This window comes from Stenella coeruleoalba (assembly GCF_951394435.1).
Source record: "Stenella coeruleoalba genome assembly, chromosome: 4".
Taxonomy (NCBI): domain Eukaryota; kingdom Metazoa; phylum Chordata; class Mammalia; order Artiodactyla; family Delphinidae; genus Stenella; species Stenella coeruleoalba.
In genome coordinates, this window is record NC_137149.1 from 130,275,799 (window position 1) to 130,281,798 (window position 6,000).

Genomic DNA, 6,000 nt, shown 5'->3' on the forward strand with positions numbered 1-6,000 from the left:
TTAAAAAACAAAAAAAAAAAGAAACCCAATTTAAAAATGGGCAAAAGATTTGAAAAGACGTTTCTCAAAAAAAAAAAAAAACAAAGATGTACAAGTGGCCACCAAACGTGAAAAAGATGCTCAACATCATTACTATGCAAATCAAGATAAGATACCACTTCACACTTGATAGGATAGCTATAATTTTAAAAAATGGAAAATAAGTGTGAGGATTTGGAGAATCTAGAGCCATTGTACATTGCTGGTAGGAATGTAAGAAGATCCAGCTTCTATGGAAAGCAGTTTGGTAACTCCTCAAAAAATTAAACACAGAATTGCCATATGACTCAGCAATTACATTCCTAGCTATATACACAAAAGAATTAAAAACATGTTCAAACACATATTTGTACATGAATATCCATAGCATTACTCACAATAGTCAAAGATGGAAACAATGGATGAATGAATAAACAAAATGTGATAGATCCATACAATGGCATATTATTCAGCCATAAAAAGGAATGTAGTACTGATACATGCTACAATGTAGATGAATCTTGAAAACATTATATTAAGTGAAAGAAGCCAGACGTAAAAGGAAACATATTGTATGCTTCCATTGCTATGAATATCCAGAACAGTCAAATCTAGAGAGACAAAAGGCAGATTGGTATGTGCCAGGGACTGGGTGCGGGGGAGAAAAGAATGAGTAGTGACTGCTTAGCACGTATGAGGTCTCCCTTGTGAGTGATAAAAATACCTTGGGAGTAGATAGAGGTGATGGTTGCACAACATTGTGAACACACTGAATGTCAGTAAATGGTACATTTTTAAATGGTTAATTTCATGTTATATGAATTTCCTATCCAAAAACTCAGCCACAAAAGGCAGTAGCCGACACTTAGGTAATAATTTTTAGGTGCCAAGAACTGTTCTGAATTCTGAATTCTTAACTCTTAATTCTCATAACAAACATATACTTATTACTTACACTTACATTATTATCAACAAACATATACTTAATTAACAGACATATATTTACATGACTGCTTCTGCTTTACTGATGAGGAAACTGAGGAACAAAGACGATAAATGACTTACCCAAGGTTACTCAGTTAATGGCAGAGGTTGGGATATAAATCCAGGTAATGAAATTCCAGAGTCTTACCTCTTAATCATTATGCCAGAAATAAAAGTTTCAAATATGAATAAAGAGCAAGAGACTATAAAAAATGACAGATTGAAAATTAACCAAAAGCAGTACTTCCAGAAATTAAAAAAAAATAGAATAACTGAAATTTAAACTCAGAAGACAGGTTTAATATCCCAACAGACATAGATGAATAAAGAATTAGAGCAGTGGAAGTTATGAAGAAATTCTGAATGTAGCACAAAGAGATGTAAAGAGTCTAAGAAACATGGAGTGAGATGTGAATCACTCTAACATGTCTAATTGGAGCTTGAGTTCAATTTATTGCCTCTAGGCCCTAAATGCACATTTCAATAAATATATCCTCTGTGGGGCTTCCCTGGTGGTGCAGTGGTTGAGAGTCCACCTGCTGATGCAGGGGACACGGGTTCGTGCCCCGGTCCGGGAAGATCCCACATGCTGCGGAGCGGCTAGACCTGTGAGCTATGGCCGCTGAGTCTGCGCGTCCGGAGCCTGTGCTTCGAAACGGGAGAGGAAAGAAATATATATATCTATATCTATATCTATATCTATCTATCTATCTATATATATATATATATATATATATATCCTCTGTGATAAACAACTGAATTCCTTTAAGATTTCCCTTTAAAACGAACACAATATTAAGCTTTCTCAGTAGAAGGCACTGGAGGGATAGTGCAGGAAAAAAGAGGCTCTCCAGCTGTTCCTGGTATGCGCTGGGGGTTGGCTGGGGTGGGTTTGAAGACATTTAGTAAATGTCCACAGACCCAGAACACAATCCATCTGTGACCTTGCAGCCTTGGCCAGGTGATAATCTTTTTGCAGCCCCCCTTGAGATAATCTTTTTGCAGCCCCCCTTGAGATAATCTTTTTGCAGCCCCCTTGACATGGAAACCAAAGTTCCTGCATGGCCTGCACACAGTTTCTTGTGGCCTGGAGGATTACACACCTGAACAGCATGTGTGCAGCCCACCTGTAGTCCAGGGGTCCGTACAGAGCTGTTACTTCCTCTGCAAATAAAGTAGATTACCTGCAAAAAGAAAAGAAAAAAAAAGTCAATAGGTTGATTGATGGAAGAGCAAAAATGAAAGATTTCTCAGTAGCAACGGAAACAGAAGACAGTGGAATATTAACTTCAATACACTGAGAAGAAATAGCTATCACCCTAGAATTCTATACCAAGGAAAATATCTTTCAAGAATAAGGATGAATGACATGGATAAATTTGAAAAACACTGTTGAACAAAAGAAGTAAAAAAAAAACCATAGTGTATGATTCTATTTGCATGACATCCGAGAGACAAAATTAAACCATGATGCTAGAAAGCAGAACAGTGATTACCTGGAATGGGAGGAATTTGGAGAGAAGCACAAGAGAACTTTCTAGGATTAAATATTCTGTATCTTAATGGGGGTGTGATTACACAAGTATATAAGTTTGCCAAAACTCACTGAACTGTGCACTGTGATGGTTAATTTTCTGTGTCAACTTGACTGGACCACAGGATGCCCAGAGAACTGGTTAAACATTATTTCTGGGTGATTTGGTGAGGGTCTTTTCAAAAGTGATCAGCATTTGAATCTGTAGACTAAGTAAATCAGATCGTCCTCCCTGCTGTGAATCGGCATCATCCAATCCATTGAGGGCCTAAGTAGAACAAAAAGGCAGAAGAAGAAATAATTTTCTCTCTGCCTAACTACACAGGTTAGAACATGGCTGTTCTTCCAAAGCTGATGTATATACAAACATCCTTTATTAAAAGATCATCTGGAACAGAAGAATCCAGTGCCTCTGCTCACAAGATGTTCAGAAATATCAGAGAATTATCTTCCAATATTTCAGAACAAATTGGGTATGTGAATTGTTTTCACTGCAAAATTTATGAAATTGAATACAGATCAAAAGTGAGGGGCTTCCCTGGTGGCGCAGTGGTTGAGAGTCCGCCTGCCAGTGCAGGGGACGCGGGTTCATGCCCCGGTCCGGGAGGATCCCACATGCAGCAGAGCGGCTGGGCCCGTGGGCCGTGGCCCCTGGGCCTGCGCATCCGGAGCCTGTGCTCTGCGGCGGAAGAGGCCACAACAGTGAGAGGCCCGCGTACCGCAAAAATAAAAGAAAAAAAAAAGTGAGGTGTGCTGTAAGTATAAAATTTACAATAGATTTTGAAGTCTTAGTATGAAAAAAGAGTGTAAAATATCTCAATAATTATATTGAATACATGTTAAAATAGTATTTTGAATATATTGGTTTAAATAAAATGTGTTATTAAAATTAATTTCACCTGTTTCTTTTTACTTTTTAAAATGTGACTACTAGATATTTTTGAATTACGTATGAGTATTACATAATTCTATCGAACTGCTCTGGATGTCTAATTTTTATTGCACAGCCCTAGAATGATTGAGTAGCCTAATGAATATAAATTGAGAGAAAGTGTTGTCTTTGCCTGAGTCCCCTAGCAAACAGTGACTGAGGCAAAGCTTAATTGCTAATTTTTAATTAATTAATTAATTTTTGTGAGGTACAGTCCCAGAATAGTGAGAGTGTAGGAAAAAGGAATTAAGACAGAGGAATTGGGAAAAACAACTTTGGGCAGTTGCTGGGGAAGCCTGATCGCATGTTCTGCAGCATGGTGCTTCATCTGAGATTAGAAGTGATAATAGAAGCCAGAATCACCAAGGGAGTGATTGGTTTAAGCCTGGGTGCTGGGGCTACTGAGGATCTTGCCATGGTGGCTTGTCTTGTCTCTGTTGGGTTATGGTTACTGTAATTTCCCACTGATAGTTAACACTGGGCATGGAAGTAGTAAGAGATGTTCCAATGCCTCTCCTAGGTTCCAAACATAATGCTCCCTGCTTTTCACTGAGTTGTAGCAACCCTAGCTTCATCTGGTAATCAGTTCATTACCCCAGTCAGTATATTAGCTCATTCTTTACCTGCTTGTCCACTAGAATAAGAAACCCAGAGTGACTCCACAGTATTAGTCACAACTTCCAAATGGGTGGAACCCTGTACCTTCCCCAACTCTGGATCCAAGACTTCTGACCTAACAGCATCAACAGTTTCAGGAACAGGAAACAAATTCCATTAGTGAGTCACTGAGACTGATGATGAGGGAGGCTACTCCTGTTTTATATCCTGGTTTTTATACCTGTGAATTCTAATTTGGGGAGATATAGCACCACATGCTGACCATAGTTCAGTGCATATACCACATCCCGTGGGAAAGTGCTCCAGCCCCGCAAGGTGCTGTCCTTAAGCTGAGTTTTCCACAGGCCATTCCACTGGTTTGGGTTTTTTGTTGTGTTGTTTTTTGTTGTTGTTGTTTTTGAGAGGAGGTTGGCTGCTCCTGTGATAGGGTACTTGGTAAAATAAGTGTTTCTCAAGGTCATGAGCCCACCTGCCCATCTTCACATCTCCTTTTACATCAAGTGGATCTGTTTTCTAAGGCACTGGTAGGGATACCATTTTAAGAGATGAAGAATTCTATCAACTCTCAGATGGTGCTAGTAGAGACACTGCAGTCCGGGAAGGCAGAACATATTCAGAATCTATTAATTTCAGTATATCAATTTGATGCCCCAATCAAGGAGGAAGGTGTCCAATGTAATCAATGTGCCAACGGGTGGCTGTCTGGTCCTCGTAAGGAATGGTACCTTTATCTAGGGCTCAGCATCAGTCTCTGCTGCTGGGTTGTTGGGCAATCAGCAGAGGTAGGAAGATATCCTTGGTGAGAGAAAGCCCATGTTGGGTCCATGCATAGCCTTCATCCCTGCTACCATGGCCACTCTCTTCATGTGCCCAATGTCAAGTACTGGGATGGTGCATAGAGAGGCCAGCTAAAATTCATAGGACTGTCTTTCTGTGTACTTGGCTGTCAAGAGCTTCCTCTGTACATGTTCTCTTGTGAACATTAATGTGAGTTACAAAGAAACAGCATGTGTTGTGCCCACTCCTACAGTCCGTCCGCATATTATCTACCCAGACCTCCACGTCACCTATCTTCTAGTTTTATTTCTTTTAAGGCCCTGACCAACCAAGTAAGATTTTTGGCTCTGCCCAGGTGTCAATATATAACTGTGCCTCAAACCACCTCTCCTGTCACATGAAGTGAAAAACAAACATATATCTCACAAGTCTGTGCACTGGGAACATTTCCCTTCACCAATGTCATTCAGGGCCACTCCTAAGTGGGGCTGTAATGTGGCAGCAGTCGTTTTATGGCCAGTTCCAATACATATTGTACCAGCCCAGGTATGAATCAGGCCTCTGTCAATCAGGCAGGAGGAACTCCCCTTGAGGTCATCAGTGTCGTCATCAGTGCAGAAGAGACGGTGACATGGAAGGCTAGACTACCAATTCATGTAATTTTCTTGGACTTCCGTTTGAGTCTGGATGTATCACTTTCTATCCACTGTGGAACATTGCAGCCTCTGCCCAGCTTTATGGCTTGGTTGATTTGCAGACCCTCAGTTCAGGCTGCATAGTCCCTTGGTGTACCACAGTCAGAGGTTTGGTCTCTGCTAAGACCAAGTAGGACAGTAGGACCTATTTTTCCAACAGAGCAGTTCTCTGTGGTGAAGCACATAGCCTTGCTCCAGAGTATAAGGGTCTACACTGTGAGTCTTCTATTAGAGCTTGCCCAAAGCTCCATAGACACTCCATGGATATCTCCAGCACTGTTAGATCTGTTGGGTCATATGATATAAGTGTGGTTTTTCAGGCCTGACCATAGGCAATTACAAAGACTTTACCTGAAAGGCTTCACGAGGTAAAGCTGTCCTCCCCAATCAGACTTGGTATACAGTCTAAGTATTATAATCTCTAAAGGGAGTTGCAGTGAAGG